This window comes from Ovis canadensis, chromosome 9 (genome assembly GCF_042477335.2).
Source record: "Ovis canadensis isolate MfBH-ARS-UI-01 breed Bighorn chromosome 9, ARS-UI_OviCan_v2, whole genome shotgun sequence".
In the NCBI taxonomy this organism is placed as follows: domain Eukaryota; kingdom Metazoa; phylum Chordata; class Mammalia; order Artiodactyla; family Bovidae; genus Ovis; species Ovis canadensis.
In genome coordinates this window covers 46418500-46438144 of record NC_091253.1, presented here as the reverse complement: position 1 = coordinate 46438144, position 19645 = coordinate 46418500, and the positions used below count along the sequence as shown (strand labels likewise).

Here is a 19645-nt window from a genome sequence, read left to right as displayed (position 1 = left end):
AGAAGATTGAAAATAGAAATATTGTATCATCCAACAATTCTACTTCTGGGTATTTATCCAAAGGAAACAAAAATAGTGACTTGAAAAGGTATATGCACCCCCCATGTTCATTGCAGCCTTATTCATGATTGGCAGGATATGGAAACAATTGAAGCGTCCATCAGTGAATGAAGGGGTAGGAAAGATGTGGCATGCATGTGCGTGTGTGAGATATATATTACTTCATCCATGAAAGAGGATGAAATCTTGCCATTGATGACAAAATGGATGGACCTCAGAGGTCTGTGTGAAACAAGCCAGAGATAGGTGCACACTGTATGATCTCTCCTATGTGGGATCTAATAAATAATTTTTTAAAAACCCACGCTCACAGATACATAGAGCGAGTTGGTGGTTACCAGAGGCAAGGAGTGGCAGATGGGAGAAATGGATGAACTGTTTTTGGTTTTGATTTTCAGTTTAAATGGGAAGCAAAAACAGCAAAAAATCTATACTAGAGATCCAGCTGGTGTGCTTAAGCATTGGATCTGACGTGGTGCTTGTTTCATCATACTCATTTCACCTATTATCAGCCAGTGCAGGAAGAGGAAGAGAAAGCAATTTGTTTGAGAGAAGGGCAGTTGATCATATTCAGGGGCTGACTCATAAGAGCTTTTCTAAAAGGCATGATACCTCTGCCAGAATTAAAAGGAATTTCTTAATTAAAACCATAATGCCCGTGTGTCTAAGAAGTGTTTTCATAATCAGGTTTCAGGCACACTTGTGTGCCTGCGCTGGCCCTTCCAAGTGTTCTGCTGTTTGCACATATTTGCTCTCAGTGCTGCCACCCTGTGTATGGCACTGCCTCTGTCCTGTCTGCACCAATTCTGTGTGTGTGTGTGTGTGTGTGTGTGTGTGTGTGTTTTATGAAGCAGTAGTGTCCAAAACTACTTCGGGAGAGTGAACATGCATATCACAATAAATTTTAAAGATATTTTTGTATACTCTGCCCTGTGTTTAGTGCTGTACTAAATCTAGACTTCTAAAGGTTACACAATTCAGAAGTATGGTATTCAGTTGCCAAAAATGAAATTTGGGGGATTTTTTAAAAGACAGATACGTTTATCTGTTTCATCCGTCACTTCACTAAAATAAGGTGGATTGTACTAGTAATGTCAGAATAGCTTGAAATTAGTGAAATATGAAAGCAGAGGGTTTGATCCTTTGTAAAGTTGAGAAATATTATAAGATGTTTTGTTTTAGCCAAGTTTTAGTTAAAAATTCTTCGTAGCAAAAGCAAAACCAAAAATGAGCACAAAAGAGACTGTTTCTGTTTAAAAGAAAAAGAAACTAAATTTGATTGGTTAAATTATTCCCTGAATCATTAGCCGACATGACTTTTAAATTACATCACCCCAAATATTTTGAGTATTGATACTTTGCATCAGCGGTAAAGTAGTTCGCCTGGATAGCAATCTTTGTTTTCACCTGTATTATCTCATCTAATTTCTACTGCAGTCTTGTGAGATAGAAGTGCATGTGTAATGCGTATGCAAGGAACAGTAATGACTTCAGAAACTGAAATTGTGTTACTTTTTATGAGCAAGTCTCTAGACTGTACAGGTCATAGAAGCTCAGTACATTAATTTGCTAGAGAGTAAACCTGAATTATCTCCATATTGAGGATTTACTTTTAAAATCAATTTGTCTTAAAGCTAAAATTTTCAGTCGTGAAGTTGATACTGAGTAACTCCAGTTAGAAAGTACTACTTGTCTAGATATTTTTTTAAAGTTATAGATAAGGGGAAAATTTTTTTATGAATTTACTAAGTTAAAGGAGATTTTCAAAGATGTACACCTAAACTGTTTTTTAATGACCTTAAATTAGTACAGTTTTACTAATCTTTGCTTTAAAATACATTTATAGCAAAGCCTTCTGATATCAGAATAATGAACATCTCTTTTTAATATTTGTCTAGTTTTAGTGCAGTAAATGATGTAATCATATATCATAATTGAACATACTGTTTAGTTTGGTTAATTTCAGATTTTACCACTCAGGAGAATTGAAAGAACATTACGCAATATGTGGTGTCATTCCAACTACTGCAAAATTCCAAGTCAAGTTCAAAATCTCTTTTTAAAATTTTTTCTGGGAAAGATTGAGGGCAAAGAGAGAAGGGGGTGACAGAGGACGAGTTGGTTGGATGGCATCACTGATTCAGTGGACATGATTTAGCTAACTCCGGGAGATAGTGAAGGACAGGGAAGCCTGGCGTGCTGCAATCCATGGGATCACAAAAACAGTTGAAATTTAGTTGATTAACAGTGATTCAGGTGTGCAGCAAAGTGATTTATTTATATATATTCTCTTCCAGATTCTTGTTCATTATAGGTTATTACAGGATACTGAATATAGTTCCCTGTGCTGTACACTCAGTCCCTGTTATTTACCCATCTTATATATGGTAGTTTATGTCTGTTAATTCGAAATTCCAGATCTTGTTAGCATGTGCTTATCTCTGCAAGTTTAGGGAATTAGAGACACACGCCAACTTTGATGTTGGCCATTTCTTGACTTTGTCCAGTCTCCATGCAACAATGCTTTTCACATATACCTGTCTACCTCTTAGCTGTCCTAATGTTAAGTCCCATCTCAGACTATCTTTTTTTTTTTTTTTTTTAGTTTCTTTATTCTTTCTCCAAATGAGAGCCAGAAGTGGGGAGAATAGCTCCTGCCCGTCTTAGGGTACTGATGTTGGCCTTTCTTTTTTCCTCGTCTTTTTTTAAGTACCTTTCAGATAATAGGTTGATATATGAAAGAGATGCTACCAAGCAGTATATTTTAAAATGCGAAGTGAATGATGGACAGTAAAAGCTAGATCTTCAAGGGAGGGGAGAGGTGGCCCTGGAGGTGGGCTTTGCACAAGGTGTGATCTGCGACTAGATAGAAGGAGGGAGGACATTCCGGTGCAGCGGATGGTTTCAGTAGGCTTTAGAAAGAGGCAGAAGTGTGCTTGTTGTCAGCAGTCTCCAAGAGGACCGGTCTGCCTGGAGGGGGTGCTGTGGTTGGGAGCAGGGCCAGGTGGAACTGCAGCAGGGTGCTGGGGCCTGCCGTGAACCTCTTCACCCGCAGCCTGAGGAACCTGCAGTCTGCGCTGTAGATGGCACTGCAGGTTCTTGAGCAACAGGGAGGGTATTTGGAAAACGAAGTTCATTCAGAATCCAGAATGAACTGAGCCTACAGGTGTGAGACTGGAGTCACAAAAATGTTAATATGACCCGGATTTGGAGTGGTGATCCACTGCTGCTCAGATCTCCATCACCAAGCCCATTCTCACTAGCAAGTTCCAGACCTTCATTCTCAGGGCCACTTGGACGTAGCCACCAGGCATCTCAGACTCAGCATCTGTACAACTAGCAACTCAGACCTCAGTCATCTTATTTACGGTCCCACTGTTCTTTCAGGCCCCTGGTCAGGAAACTGTCCTTTCTGCGTTGAGTTGGAACTTCTGTTGTAACTTTTAGTACTTCTGTTGTAGAGATACCAAACCAAGTGGAAACATAAGGGAAGAGTAGGAGGATTCAAGTGGTCCTGGAGCAGGGAGTTTGGGGGTGGGGTGGGGTGGGGTGCGTCCAGCCAAGAACAAGGGAATGATGAGGGCCTCGGCCTGCAGCACCCACTGGATGCTGTCCGGGAACTGGGGCCTAGGGCATGGTGAGTGCGCAGAACACTGGTCGGTGAGGCTGGGAGGGAAGACTGGGGTCAGGGTGGACTGGTCCTCACCGTTATGGAGCGACCCCATGGTTCAGAGCTGGGGCTGCAGTGGCGTGATGCCCCCTCTTCCCTGGGTCTCCTTCTCACCCCTCTGCTCCATCCTCTCATTGTGAACCCCCAGCATCTGGCCTGCTCCGAGCCCCCTTCCTCCATCCCCTCCTCAGGTCACAGAGAAGCTCCTTGCCCAGGCCCTGCCTGGCAGCTGGATGGAGACGGCCTCAAGTCTCCTGCCCACCTGGGACTCCAGGCTTAGGTCATCTCCACGTCCATGTCCTTGTACAGGACAATCTGTTCTGTCTCCTGTTCAGTTTGCAGATTGACAGAGGGCCCGCCATAAGCCAGGGATTCTGCCAGACTCAGCCAGGTGGGAGGCAGGAGACGGTAAGCAGCCATCTCACCTGTGGGCCCCCCACCCCATGCCTGGGCCCTCCTATTGTGTGCAAACAGATGGCTGCCCGCCACCAGCAGGCCAGCTTTGTAGCCAGGCTGCAGAAACAAGCACACGCACCCCAGAGAAGGACTGACATAGATGACAGGCTTGGGGAGGATGTACGCATACACCCGGAACTGGGGGAACCCAGAGTCCCAGGGAGACACACCCCCACCGCAGTCCAGGGGAGACACGTACCCTAGGTATGTGTCTCCGTGTCTATGCCTGTCGTCTATAGTTCTGCAGAGAGAGAGCAGGGGAGAGGCAGAGGGATGAGAGCGCCCCCGGCTCAGGCCGGGGGGGTACAGACACACGGTGGGGAGGGGTACACAGTCCCACGGTGAGGGGGGTGAGTGACATAGCGATACATGTCCAGAAGGCAGGTGTGTGGGGAGAGACAGACACCCAGAAATGGGGGGGTACAGACCAGGGTGGCATGGGCCACTCACTGGTGGGGACAGAAGGAGGCCCACACCGGAGGTGGGGGAGTCACGCCTGCAGCAGGGTGTGACGGGAGACACCCGCATTGGGGCATGGTGACAGAGAGGCCCCTCTGCACCCAGGAGAAGCTGGACACCCGCCCAGGCCTCCAGAGCCAGGGAGAGATGTGCACTGCAGGAGACGGACGCCCAGAGGGGAGAGGGACACACACACACCAGGAGTGGGAGACAGGTGGCTGCACCCCCGATTGGGAGAGGAAGACAAGCAGCAGAGAAGGGAGTTGGCATAGGACACACGTGTCCATACACTGCGTGCACACGTGGAGGTGGGGTGGGGAGAGGTGTGCGCACACCAGAAGGCAGACAGGAGCAGGGGCACACACACAGGCCCCCGAACCATGGACACAGAGCTCACCTGCACCTTCTCTCTCTGTGTCCCCCTCCAGGGTTGGGGTGATGTGTCCTGATGCCCCATGGGTTTGTCCAGAGAGAATCGGAAGTTATCTCGACTGCTCAGGGGACCTGACCCTCCAGGCCACCCTCAGGTCACAGCTCCACGCAGAAGGCCAGACCTCAGTCCTTTTACTCTCATTAAAGGACCAAACCGCCGTATAGCCCCATCAAAATTGTTTTTCTCCAAGCATAATGTCCATGTCATCACACCCATCTCCTGGGTCCTGAGAGTAGAATTCAGAATCTTGGGTGTGCCCAGACTCTAACCCATGAGTCTCAGCCTCTCCTCCTGGCCCCAGTGAGCTTGGACTTGAGTGGGGGTGTCCATGTCGCCCATTCGTGAACCCGGGTCTTATTTGTCATGCAATCTACCCTCACCCTTGCCTAGCGTAGCTCTCGGAAGATGTCCACTCCTGAGCTGAAACCATCAAAGCTGGGTCTCAGTCCAGCTTCCCACCTATCCAGTACTCCTCCAGAGTCTCCCCTCCCGGCCGGATGCCTGCCTAGTGTCAGGTCGAGGGGCCTCCTACACCCAGAGCACCTGCCTGCACTGCTCCCTCCTCACCACGTGGTCCGGGGGTGGGAAGGTTCCGTGGGGAGCACATCACCTGCTGTTACCTTTACCAAGCGCTCACTGCACTCTCCCTGCTGGCACGCTCCCACCTGGCAACTCCTTTAAGCCTCATCACAGCCCTGTAGATGGTTTCTGAGCTCATCTGAGTTCCAAGTGGGAAAGGAGGAGGAGGCTGAGAGAAGTAACCAAGGACTAAATGAGACAGTGCCTGAAAAAGTCTCCACGTGGCACCTAGTTCATACACGTGCTCCAGGGGCTCCCATTGTCTGTCAGCCCTGTGACTCTGGTCTGTGGAATTCTCACTAGCAGTGGTGACTATGTTAATAGTTCTGTCATAGAACCAGGACCTCTGAGAGTCTGCTGCTGCTAAGTTGCTTCAGTTTTGTCCAGTTCTTTGCGACCCCATGGACTCTAGCCTGCCAGGCTCCTCTGTCCATGGGATTTTCCAGGCAAGACTACTGGAGTGGCTTGCCATTTCCTCCTTCAGAGGATCTTCCTGACCCAGGGATTGAAGCTGTGTCTCTTACGTTTCCTAAATTGGCAGGCAGGTTCTTTACTGCCTAAGAGTATAGTAGTCTTTTAATAGACTGATGCTACTTTATTAAGTGATTAATATTTTCCTTTTATTTATACTCAATATTTGATAGAGTAGGAATATCTATTTTATGTTCTAATTAATACTAATCTATTAGTAGCTCATACTCTAATAGAGATTCCTGTTAGAATTTATAGTAGACATTAGGTAACTTTACCCTAAGATCACTGAGAAGACTGGTCTGTCAGGCTTGCTTGTCAACAGCCTGTTCCCCTACCACCAACCTTATAGTATGGGGCTTTTCAGGTGATACTAGTGGTAAAGAACCCGCCTCCCAAAGCAGGGAACGTAAGAGCCTTGGGTTCGATCCCTGGGTTGGGAAGATTCCCTGAAGGAGGGCACAGCCACCCTCTGCAGTATTCTTGCCTGGAGAATCCCATGGACAGAGGAACCTGGTGGGCTACAGTCCATAGGTGGGCCATAGACTGTAGTCGCAAGGAGTCAGACACAACTGAAGCAACTTAGCCAGCACGCAACCTTATGGTATGGGCTTCCCAGGTGGCGCTAGTGATAAAGAATCCCCCAACATTATCTGCCCCCAAATCCCTTCTTCTCTTGGCTGCTGGGCAGCTCTGCTCTCCTGCCCAAGGCTCACCATCTCTTTTCCTGCCCCACTGAAGATAGATATATGTTTACCCCACTGGTTCTGTTTCTCTGCCAGTAGAGATGTTCAGCACTCTCCAGGCCAGGCTGTTGGAAGCTGGACTCTGCCACTTCCCTCCAACCAACTGTCCTCTTTTCCTTCAGACCTTCCAGGCCTCACCTGCTTTCTCAAACCTTGCCACTTCGGGCTCCCATGTGTATGAGCAAGTGCGTGCACACTCCCCGCACACAGGCCCACCCCACTGCCAAGCTTGGCAGGTGCTCACCATCCCCCTCTCCTGTGTGACCCTCCCCTGGGTGCCGGTCCATCGACTCTCTCCACGACTCGGGCCCCATCCCCTGTGGGGTGCCCACCACCTCCATCCCTCTGTGTTCAGCCCCTTCCCAGTCAGACACAGTTCTCTGATCTTGCTAGACTGATATAGCCTTCAGTCTTGTTACAGTTAAAAAACGACCCAGCCATTGTATGCTAAATGATTGTTTGAAAGCCTGAATCATGAAAACTCTCTCAGAATATTTATTTGTGGAAAATAATGTACACAGTTCAAAGGCCGTGACTAATAAAGGTACTTGTTTCTATTACTTTTACATCCTTTCAAGCTTCAAGTGGTAATTGCCTGGCTTCAGCAGAGCATGTAGAGTGGCTGGTTGGCCTGTGACCCTGGGTCAGGGTTTCAGATATGATCCTGTGAATCCCTTCACAGAAGCTGTGAGTCAGAAGCTGCACGTGTATATTATCTTTTCTGACTTCATCATCGTCAGCTGGGTTTTATTGAGCATCCATGGGAATTTGTACACAAGAGACGCTGGTTTGATCCCTGGGTCACGAAGACCCCCTGGAGAAGGACGTGGCAACTCACTCGTGTTCTTGCCTGGAGAATCCCATGGACAGAGGAGCCTGGTGGGCTACAGTCCATGGAGTTGCAGAGTCGGGCACGACTGAAGCGACTGGGTACACACTCACAGCACGTGGAATTTGTAGTACATCTCATACAGATTTATTGTGGAGGTTACGTTTAGCGCTGCTTCTAGAGATGTGTTGTGAAACTTATTTTAGAGTATGTCGAAAATGCTGAAAAATCAAAGTGGAGAGAACAGTAGAATGCGTCGTTATCTACCCATGACCAGTTTCAGCAGTTACCACCTCTGTGGGGGACGGGGTGGTCCTCCTACCCTTGCCCACCCTTTCTCCTGCCCACTAATTTAATACAGAATCATTTCCCATCACTCGTATAGTTTTGGTAAGTATTTCCAAAACATACACTCTTTTTAAAGATATAGTCCCAATACAACTGTCACACCCCAGAAGAACAGTAATGCCTTAATGTCATCAAATACAGTGTTCCATTCTTCCCAGTTCTCATCGTTTTTTTAAAAAAACAATTTGCATGATTCAGATCCAATAAGACCTGTTTATATAGTCAGTTGACATCTCTCTCAAGTCTATTTTGATCCATACGTTACCTCTTCCTTTTTTTCCCCTTAAAATTTTCTTGAAGAACTGATTTTTGGGGGTTTTTTTGGTTTTGTTTGATTTTGTCCTGTAGAGTTTCCCACAAGTCTGTATTTTGTTGATTGCATCCCTGTTGGATATTACTTAACATGCCTCATTTTATGTGAGAATCAGGTTCTGCTTTCTGCCTCCAAACATGTTAAAGTATCCCAGAAAGAAAAGTGGAGAAGGTGGAATGTGGAAGAAGTAAATTTTGAATGAAGTGCTATAAGCAGTAAGAATGACGTTGATGTACGTATAGTAAATCTAGATATGTGATATCTTATTTCTGGTGGAATGTTGCTATGCACATCATCAAAAATGATGTTCAGCACTAACAGGTATTTCCTTCTAGTATAATTTTTCTTTGAACTTGTGCAATACTTTTGTAAATTGGGACCTTCATTGTGTGTGCTAACACCGTTTAAAGGTTATTTCCTGCATACTTTTGTGTTACTTCTACATACACTTCAGAAGCTAGGCTCCTTTGAAGGAGCATCTTTGAATTCAGAGCGTCCTTCGAATGAGCACCGCGTGTACTTAGCCTTCCCTGTGCTCGGCCAGGTAGCTCATGCCTCGTCTTCACTTGATGCAGTGAGGGGCGGTCTTATGCTTAAGTCGTTATGTGCGTCTCATGTTGTTTTCTTCAGGTAAACTCTCAGGTGTGAAACAAGTGGAGAAAGTGGTAAATGCCTTCTTTCACTTGGCCATTGTGTGGCCAGTTTGACTTCTGGAAGTTGCCTGTAGTACCTGGGAGTGGTCATTTCCTTAGCTCTGCCCAGCGTGGCCATGACCACAGTCTATGCTTTTTTATTTCTGTCGTGTATATTTATGTTTCATATCTTGCCCCTGCCTAGCAGTCCCCCCACTGCAGCCGTCATTAATATGTCTTTGACACCCGAGGCTTCTAATCTTCTCTGCACCAAAAATCTCAGCAACCCAACCTGTTGGGGTTTTGCCTGAGAGGTTGGCCCTGAGTGTGGGAAGGCACAGCACCCGCCTCCACAGTGTGGTGTGTGATGTGCGTGGGTGTGGGCCACCGTCTTGGGCTGCTCAGGACTTGAGTTCCTCCTTTCTGTCCTCTTCCTTTGTTTTAGATCATTGATATTTTGGTTTAAATGAAAGATGACTGTGTATTAATATTTCAAGTTCATGGTAGGATGAGGTGGAAGAAACTCACCTGCCAAATTCTGAATTAGAATTTGCAAAGCACACAAATTAAGGGAGTAATTACTCACATTACCCCAAATTCCTTTTTTAAAAAACTAAGGCTTCAGATGGGCACCTCTTTTGGTGTCTTGGATTATTAACTATGGAAGGGATGTCGGTTAGAAATCTCAAGTATTAGAAATATTGAAACATCATAATCAGGATACTCTGAAATCACAATACATCCTGAAAATACCTCCCATTTGCATAATGCTTTGCTGCGTGTCGTCATTCCTTGAATTGCTCACTTCTGCAACCAGGTGACTCCACGGCCTCATGTGTAGTGTTGAAGTAACAGCTGAGCCCCAGGCCTGTACCCACCACGACTTGGTGACATGGTGTGGCCACTCCTGGCCCTGCCTTGGTCATGTTCCTCCCTCCTGGGTACCCTCACAGCCCCAAACTGCTGAAACTCCTCAGGCACAGCAGTCTGGTCTCCTGTGCCCATTCTCACGTTGGCAAGTTTTTCTCACTGCCCTAAAGGAATCGGTCAGGTTGAGGCTGATGCAAGTTATGTGGAGTTCTTCTGGACATGAAACTGAACAAACTCCGGGAGATCATGAAGGACAGGGGAGCCTGGCGTGCTGCAGTCCCTGGGCTCACTAAGAGTTGGACACGACTTAGCGAGTGAACAACAACAACAGCTTCCCTGGCAGAAGACTTGATCAGTGGAGAAGGTCCTTCCACCCTGAGGCAGAACTACACGGGGAAGACTGAGGGTCAGGCATAACCACTGCATTTAACAAAACCTGCGCTGGAATGATGGTCCTCCTCGGGGATATTCTCCCCTCCTCTGCCCCTGTGACCATTGTCCGGCCCTCCTCACAACCTGTGCTGGCCTCACTGCTCCAGGGTACCCATAGGGAAAGGGAAGCAGGAGGGGCCATTCAGGGGTAGGCGATCAAGAGGTACAAATTGTCATGTATAAAATAAGCTACATGTGTGCACGCAGACTCAGTTGCCTGTGGCCCTTTGCGACCCAGTGGACTGTAGCCCTCCAGGCTCCTTGTGTCCATGAAATTATCCAGGCAAGAATACTAGAGTGGGTTGCCATTTCCTCCTCCAGGGGATCTTCCCGACCCAGGGATCAAGCCCACGTCTCTTATGTCCCCTGCCTTGGCAGACGGATTGTTTACCACCAGCACCTGGGAAGCCCCATGTTAGTTTCTGCTATACAGCAAAGGGACTCAGTTACACATACACATGGATCCACTCTTTTTTAGATTCTTTCCCCATAAAGGTCACTGCAGAGTACTGAGTGGAGTTCCCTGTGCCATCCAGGGGGGGGTCCTTACTAGTTAGTGATCTGTTGTAGATGTAGTCGGGTGTGTTTATCCGGAAGTGTGTTTGGACAGCACCTTCCAGGTCCTGTGCAGGTGGGGGCCACTCTCCTCTGTTGAGGAGAACGAACGTTCTCGGCATGGCCACCAGGTGGCACAGTGACTGCAGCGTCCCGGTGTCTGGTGAGGGTGGGCCCAGCCAGGAACCCCGGCAAGGTGCTCCTGACTGCTGGGCCCCAAGGGAACCCAAGGGAGTTTCATTTAAATGCTCAGCCAGTTCCTCATTGCTCACAAAGGGAAATCAAGTAGGGTGGGCAGCTGTACCCCTCCGCAGGTCCACATGGCCAACAGGACAGCTTCCCCCCGCCCCCCTTCTCTTCCTCCTCCTATGCCTTCAGCACATATGTGAGCACCTCCTTGGTGCTCCCCCCGTCCTAGTTATCCGGGATGTGGAAACAGACGAGGAAAGGCAGGATCTCGGCTCTGAGGGCACTTTCTCTGCGGCCTCGCCAGGGACCCCACTGGAGGCAGACCCAAGAGTCTCTCTGAAGTCTTTTGTCACCCCCGAAGGCTCCTTTCCCCCTCGCCCCCAGCATGGATTGACTTTTTTGTCGTCTTAAGTGGGCTTCAGTTTAGAAAGCAGAAGAGTCACCCATCAATGCACTGCTGTGACACATTTTGTCTTCGCCATGATTTTCTGTGGCCACTTTGACCTTACGTCCTGGTTAGCCCACTTAATCTGGAACTGACTGTGCTGTCTTTACAGTTAAGGATATTTAGATCCAGAAAGGCCTTGAGGCATGTTAATGTGGCGTAGGTCAATACACGGAGAAATCCATGCTCAGGTCTCTGGGTCATCAGTCCATTAATGATAGAATCAGCGCCAGTAAAGTTTTTTATAACTTATTTTTAAAATTTATTTTATTGAGGTATAATTGATATACAGTGTTGTGTTAGTTTCTGCTGTACAGCAAAGTGATTTTGTTATATATGTATCTATATATTCTTTTTCACGTTCTTTTCCATTATGTCTTATCATAAAGTGTTGAGTTCCCTGTGCTCTGCAGTAGGGCCTGGTTGTTTGTCCATCCTATATATAATAGTTTGTATCTGCTAGTCCCAAACTCCCAATTCATCAATACCAGTGAAGTTTTTGAAAAAAAAAAAAACAACAACAACAACAACAACGAAACAAGCAAGTCCAGGATTGTGGCAGGTGCCTATAGATAAATTTGGCAAACACTGCATTTGCTGGAGAGAGCTGTTTGACAAGGTCAGCCCAATGTAAATGCATTTAGTTAAAATTACATCTAAATACCAGGGCTTCCCTGGTGACTCAGACAGTAAAGAATCTGCCTGCAATGCAGGAGACCTGGGTTCAGTCCCCGGGTGGGGAAGATCCCCTGGAGAAGGGAATGGCAACCCACTCCAATATTCTAGCCCAGAGAATCCCATAAACAGAAGAGCCTGGTGGAGTTGCAAAGATGTTTAGAAACATTTCCTCTGCAAAGGGTGAGCAGGAGCGTGAGAATAATGCAAATATGATCATTTAGAAACCTCAGAAAACACACGTTGTTTGTTTGAGACCGTGGGAAGTTACTGTCCAAGAGTGCAGCCATCTTCATTGTGTCAGACTTAGCCGAGGACATATAGGAATGCTGTCTCCTTCCCTCTGTCCCTAATCCCTCCACCAGCCTGGCTCTGCAAGATGACATTCAGTTCACAAACCCTTGCCAAGCCCACTTCAGTTTCAGGAGGATGTGGGGAGGGCGCAAATTCAAGATGCTGTGTGACCAAGGCATTTCCATGTCACAGCATTCACAGTGAGGAATTTGGGTTTAGTGTGTACCTGGATAAAGTAGGTGTTGTCTCTGGTTTGTAGTAATCTTACTGTTTTCACAGGTGTGTTATGATCTTTTCCCACAGTTAGAAGAGACGATCTAAAGTAAGCTGTTTCAACAGGTATCAGTTTTCATATGCATCTCACATCACATGTGACGGAACAGTTCTTCACACATAGTCCTGCCCTGCCTGTCCTTCAGAGATTCTGTTAGCTCTGATTCTATATAGGAGACTGTGCCAGTAAAGAGGGAGGGAAAAAATGAACGCTTTTTTTTAAGCACACATCCTGCCGTTTGGGGTCAGCACTTATTCCTGAGTCACTCACTGAATAGGGGACTTTGGGACCCTGAGCCCTGAGAAACCCCACTAGAGATCTAGGTATGTCCCCACAGTAATGCTCACAGGCCTGCATGGTCCCATCCTGCCCTTAGGAAAGGGTTCAGCCGGATCAGACCGGGTTCTGACTCTCAGAAATTGGGGCCTGTGCCTCTGGTCCCCACTCTCTTGGCCCTGAACCCAGGTAATAGTCTGTGTTTTGAGGCCCTCTCCAAGTCAGAGTTCCATAGGAGCACCGTGAAGACAACGGATCGCCAGACTGTACTGGTCATGGTGACGGAAACACACAGACCTGGTCGCTCAGTCCTTATCAGAGTGTGGGGGGCTGGGTGGCACTCTCCCACCTGTGCAGAAGGAGCCCCCCAGGTCCTGACTAGGGCTTCAGGGGAGAGGATCCTCAGGCTTCATACTGATGGGTGTAAACCCCTTTTTGTTAATTATTGACACCTATCAGCAAACACTGCAGTGGCCTGAGTTTCTAAGTAAGGAAGATCGCATTTCTTTAAAAGAAAACATGCTAACCTGAAACAACTGATAGGAAAATCACCACTGAATTCTGTTTCAGAAAGCCACACGAACACACAGAGGTTGGCTGTTTGTTGAATGATTTAAAACTGTGTCTGGGGATGGGAGTGGGATGGGAGGAACATGGTATACAGACACCCACATTTAGGATAATTTTAAATTAGGAGAATAATTTAAGATGTCCAGCTCCCGTACAGGACTCCTCCACCATCTCGAGCTTCCTCCTGTCTTTCTCTCTTGGCCACAAAAAACAAATTGTGTGAAGTCACCCAGACCCACCATGCAGTTCCTGACTCCCTACCTGCCCGTGTTTGACTGATAACCTACTCATTCTTTGATTGTCTTGGCTCAACTGTTACTTTATTATTTTTTTAATTAATCAAAGGCAGGCCTCCCAGTCAGCGTGACACTTCTTTCTTTTTAAGGGTACTGCTAATTAATATATTTAGAAGATCTGTCCCCAGGCTGAATTGCAGCTCTCCACTGAGTGCTTCCTTTGGTATTTGATAAATGGAACCTGCCCCAGACTATTTATTGTGTGTAGGTCTCAGTTCCAGGCAGAGTGTATTCCCGGAGCCTCTAAATCACTGAGTATGATGTGCCAGCCAGCATGCAAGAAACAGGTGAACCTTGCTGGCTTCCTCCAAGGGCGACAGCTGAGAATGTTGCTCTGAGAACGGCCCGGACATCTTATCCTTTCTAGTAAGGACTGACTGTGACTCTAACAGTTAACCCAGGATCCCGTTCATCTTTTTTTGTTTTTTTCTTTCACCCTCTCTGAATGGGAAGGAAGGATTTTAGTCATTTTGAGCCATAACCATTATGAAGAATTTAGTTGATGAGTTTGTCATTTCACAGAAAAGTAGAGGGGATTTTTTGTGCAGACTGCAGGAAATTCATACCATGATTTGTTTCTGAGATTCATCAATTTTAAGTTTCTCTCAGTATGAAAACTTACCTTCTTTTATTAGCTTTAGGTGGCAGTAGTGGTAAAGAATCTACCTGCTAATACAGGAGATACAAGAGACATAGGTTCCATCCCTGGGTCAGGAAGATCCCTTGGAGGAGGAAATGGCAACCCATTCCAGTATTCTTGCCTGGAGAATCCCATGGACAGAGGAGCCTGGCGGGCTACAGTCCATGGGGTTGCAAAGTCGGTCACGACTGAGCAGCTGAGCCATAGCAGCAGCTCTGAAGTATAATCGGTATCTAGTAAATGGCACGCGTTTAAGGTGCTCACTTTGCCAGGTGGTGACATCAGGGATGTAGCCGTGAAGCCAGCAGCGCAGACAACATAGTGAGAATGACCGCCATTCCCAAGGGTTTGCTCATGTCCTTTTGTGAACGCTGCCCCATCCCACCCTGTCCCCAGTAACCGCCGAGCTGTTTCCTGTCATTGTAGATGGGCTTGCATTGCCCAGAATGGTGTATAAATGGAATCATGTAGCATGCCCCCATTTTTCTGCCTGACTTCTTTGACTCAGCCTGATTATGTTGTGGTTCATCCTGTTATTGTGTGTATCAGTACTCTGTTCCTTCTCATTGCTGCTGATTAGTTCACTACTTGAACCTACTACAGCTTGTTTATCCCTTCACACACTGATGGGCATTTGGGTTTTATCTAGTTTTTCAGTTTGACAAACAGGACTGCTCTGAATATCCACTTTCAAATTTTCATACAGACGTGTGTTTTTTTGTCTCTTGGGTACACAGATAGGTATGAAATGGCTGTGTCACATGCTGGGCACATATTTAACTTTTCAAGAAACTGCCAAACTTGTTAAAAGTGATTGTACATTTCTACCTTCCGGCCAGTGGTGTGAGTCCCACCGGCACTTGATGCAGTCAGGAGGTCGGTTATTTTTTTTAATTGTAGTCATCCCAGTACGTAGACAGCAGTGCGTCCTTGTGGTGTGATTTGCATTTCCCTCCTGATCCAGTGGTGGTGTGCATCTTCTAATGTGCTTATTTGTCATCCATGTATCTTCATTGCTGAAATGCCCGTTCAAACATTGCCCGTTTTTTGATTGGGTTTTGTTATTGTTGAGTTTCAGAAGTTCTCTGTATATCCTAAGTACAGGTTCTTTATCGCATACCTTCTTTGCAGAGTTCTTCCAGTCTTCCGGTGGCTTGTCTTTTCCCATTCTCTTCACATTGTCTTTTGGAAGAGCAGTTTTAAAGTTTGATGGAGTGTAATTGATAAATTTGTTGCTTAATGGGTTGTGCTTTTAGTGTTGTAGCCAAAGAATTTTTGACTTACTGAATGTCACAAAATCTTTATCCTGTTTCCTCACAGAATTTTCATAGGTTTAGGTTTTACGTTTGTGTCCATGATCTACTTGTATATGGAATGAGGTAACGATACAAGTTCTTTTTTTTCCCAGCATCATTATTTGAAAAAGCTTTTTTTTGGTGGGGAGGTAAAATGATTTTTTTATAATTGTAAAAGTAAGACATTTGTAAAATACAGAAGAATATAAAGTCTATCTTTGCTAATTTTTTAAAATAACTTAGCAAGGGACATTTAAGGGTATTGTGAGGTGAGTGGGGAGGAGTAGTTCTAAGTGTGTACTTTAGAAAATAGGAATCATAGTGTATTCTGTGTCCTGCTTTTAAAAATTCTTAACATTATATTGGTGCTTAATCATGTGATTCGTTGTTTTTAAATGCCAGGTTTTTAATGGCTGACTGTTTTATTGCATAGACATATCCTACTTCACCCCTTTTATTAGACATTATCAATTTATTCTTTTTTTAAACTTTCTTAAAATATGCTTCGAACGTGCTTATACGTAAATCTTTATTTCTTGATTTTTCTCCTTACGTTTTTAGAAATTGTTTATCAGATCAGCATACATGGACACTTAAAAGGCTTTGAGTACCTATTTCTACAACATATTCCAGAAAAGCTTCAATAATTTACACTCCCAACAGCAATAGCTAAGAAACTTAATTTTTTAAATAGATCTTTAAATTCTTTTTTGAAGTATAGTTGATTTAAAATGTTGTTAAGGAATACAATTTATGATTCAATATTTTTACAGATTATAATCCATTTCAGATTATTATAAAATATTGATTATATTCCCTGTGCTGTCCGTCATGTCCTTGTGTCTTATTTAAGAAATTTTTAATTTTTATGGCAGGTTTTGTTTGTTTATATAAAAGCCTCAGGGATGCCTCTAGACACCCCCTTCTTGTCTACCACAGCATCACTCTAACCTTGGCCACTGTCCCCAGGCCAGGCACCCTACTCCTCCGCCATCCTAGCCACCCACACCACCCTCCTGCTTGGCTCTGCTGACACTAACCACATTAAGGCAGCTCCTCACACCCCTTACCCCTTTTACCAAACAACCTGCAGGACGAGTGTAAGTCTCTCCCACATCTGTAATCACCTTAGATGAAAGCCTCTCTGTTTTCTCGGGCACGGTTTTGCCTTGTCTTCTGTCCCTGCCCTCCTGCCTCCCTATCCTCAGCACCTCAGCCCGCTCCTGTCTCTCCTGCCAGGCACCTGACTGCCACCAGCCACCACCCTACCATTTTTCTCCTCTTCCAGTACAAAGCTCTGAAAGGAAGTCTCTCTTCTCCAGAGGTCACTTCCTGTCCCTCCACTGGCACCCAGATTGAGGGGAGCCCGTTCCTGGCCCCAGTCTCCTCACTTCCTGGCTCACCTTCTTTCTTGCTGAAGCTTGATGCTGTCATTCCTAAGTGGTGAACTCTGCACAGGAGTGCAGGGTGGTTCTGGAACTCTTAGCAGTCCTGTCTTTTTGTGGGTTTTGCCACCTTTTCCTTCTCAAAGCTCTGCCTGATCGCCCCCACCCACCACAGATGGCCTGGTGTCATCCTATCATTGTGTCAGGAGGTTGTCTATCCACCTTCCATTCACCTCCTGTGTTGATGCTGTCGGGCACAGGGGTGGCCTCTCTCTGGAAAGGCTTCTTCTTGCTGGTTTTCAGCTCTGTGCCCATCCAGCTCAGTCCTCCGCAGCCCATGGGACAACCACTCCCTGCCCCTTGTCCTCCCCCCACCGCCTTTGCTCCCCGCATCCAGCCCATCTCCCCGGTACTTGTTCTCAGGGCTGTGAACCCCTTACCTGTCTCACACTTGATTCTCGTCACAGTACATGGGTGTAAGAGCCCCCAGCCTCGGACGTCACTGCACTTTTCTCATCTGAACCCTTATGATGTCCATGACTACACCCCACTCCAGCCAGGGGTCACCTTGGCCTGCACGTAACCTGCACTGGTGACCCGAGTCCTGGCTTACCGGCGTGCTCCACATACCCGTTTTCTTCTTCTTTATTGTACATTCTTCAAGCATAAGCCTGTAGTAGTCTTCTCCTTTTCTGACCCTCTGTGTTCCTAGTTTACACCATATAATGTCTCTGCTGTCGATCTGTCATGCTAATACCGCCTTACGTATGGTTGCGCACTGACCCCTGGACCAGCGGAGTGAAGCAGATGGTTTCTGCATGGAGCTCGTGGTGCCTCTTTCCCTGGTAGTCAGCACCACAGACGTAGATCTCCATCACCTGCGCGGTATAACGAAGCTGAGGACAAGATTCACAGTAGAGGCTTCAGAGTTCATCTGGGGTTTTCTTTTTGTTAACAATGAACTCACCACCTGCGAATTCACCTTAAAACCAGTGACAGCCTTATCTGAAGACCAGCTCAGGGGCTGGGTGCCAGTTGTCCTTGTTCCACCTCCACTTCAGGGGTGCTCTAGGTTTGCACACCGTCCTCAACCCACCCCCCTGAGAACACAGAGCCCACGAGGAAACACTCATCCATCAGGATTTCTCCCTCACCTGTTGTTCGGAACAAAATACACACCCCTAAAGGTTTTTCTCAAAACCGTGTTACAGCAAAAATAGTGCATGTGTTTAGAATGTCAATGAAGAAAAGAAGCAGCAATTCTGAGAAACAGCAGTACACTTGGACTCTTTTACTGAATTAAAAACATGAACAACCTAGATAATTTCATGGTGGTTCAAGGGGAAAGTGCATGAGTCTAGGCTTATTGATTGGTTTGCTTTTCATTTTTCCATGTACTGTAAATATTTTTCTTTGATTCACATTTGTTCCTAACAGATTCTGAGCTAGATTTCCCACTAAAGTATCAAGATATGAATAAGTGGTAATGAATAAGAACAGCACTGCGGTTCATGTGCCGTTAGCCAAGCTGGTGTGACTTTTGGAACTTGAGACTAACTCTTCTTTTCTTTTTAGGTCGCCTCTTGGTGGTGTGTTGCCCGTATCTGGCACCCAGAATGCCTCACTCTGTGGCGGTCTATTAATAAGGTTGCCTTGCTAGACTTGGGAGCAGAGCCCCCGGTAGGTGGCTTTAATCATTATATGGCACGGCTTTCCAAGTGATCGCCTATTCCAGTTTCTTCATAATAGAAGATACAACATTAAAAGCTTTGGAAAGCCTGCCACATAATAAGCATGCCACTTATTATTCTAAGGTCCATCAGAATGTATCGTGCTCATCAGGACCTCGTTAATAGTTACGGTCTCACAGAAGGATCGGAATCCTGGCAACGAGCAATTTTTCCCGTCTCGTGCACGAAACGCAAAGCTGCTGTAAAAGCTTATTTGTCCACATTCCCCAAATAGCCCGCAGATAAACTCTTCCTCCTCCCAAGTCTTGCCCAGAGTTTCCACTGTATCTCTTTCTGTCCACTAGGAAGGGTCTGGGTACCTCCGAGCAGGTGGGGAGAGGGCTGACCCTGTCAGATGGGATGCGGCAGATGCTAGAATAAGGATCCCAGTGGAACAGCAGCAGTTCGCTGACCTTGGAACGAGGACACAGTCAGGCTGCTAGTCTGCAGCCTGTAGGGGCAGCTCAGTGGCTCAGATCACAGTATAGCCATACTTGGAAATCCAGGCACATGTGGATTTGGTACCAGGTAAGTCTGTCAGCAAGACTTGAATACAGGATGGAGGTTTAGGGGCCTGGACCCTCAGCCCTGGGATGGGAAGGACACAGATGGCCATGCCAAGTGCCAGAGGATGATGGGCTCGAGTCACCTGAACTCCACCAACAGCAGGCAGGCCATGCCTGGGAAAGGGGGACACTGCCAGAGGCCGAGGGCCAGACAGGG

At 46.5% G+C, this 19645-nt stretch overlaps 1 protein-coding gene across 3 annotated transcripts in view; it reads left to right on the top strand.

Moving 5' to 3' along the window:
* Positions 1-19645, top strand: part of PLAG1 (PLAG1 zinc finger) — a 46981-nt gene that overhangs the window by 12901 nt on the left and 14435 nt on the right. Inside the window, exon 2 of one of the 3 annotated variants that reach the window (XM_069600065.1) lies at positions 18768-18872. The exons of the other annotated variants lie outside the window; for them this stretch is intronic. The gene's annotated coding sequence lies outside the window, so the exon portion shown is untranslated. The remainder of the gene's footprint in view (positions 1-18767; positions 18873-19645) is intronic. 3 annotated transcript variants of the gene reach the window in all.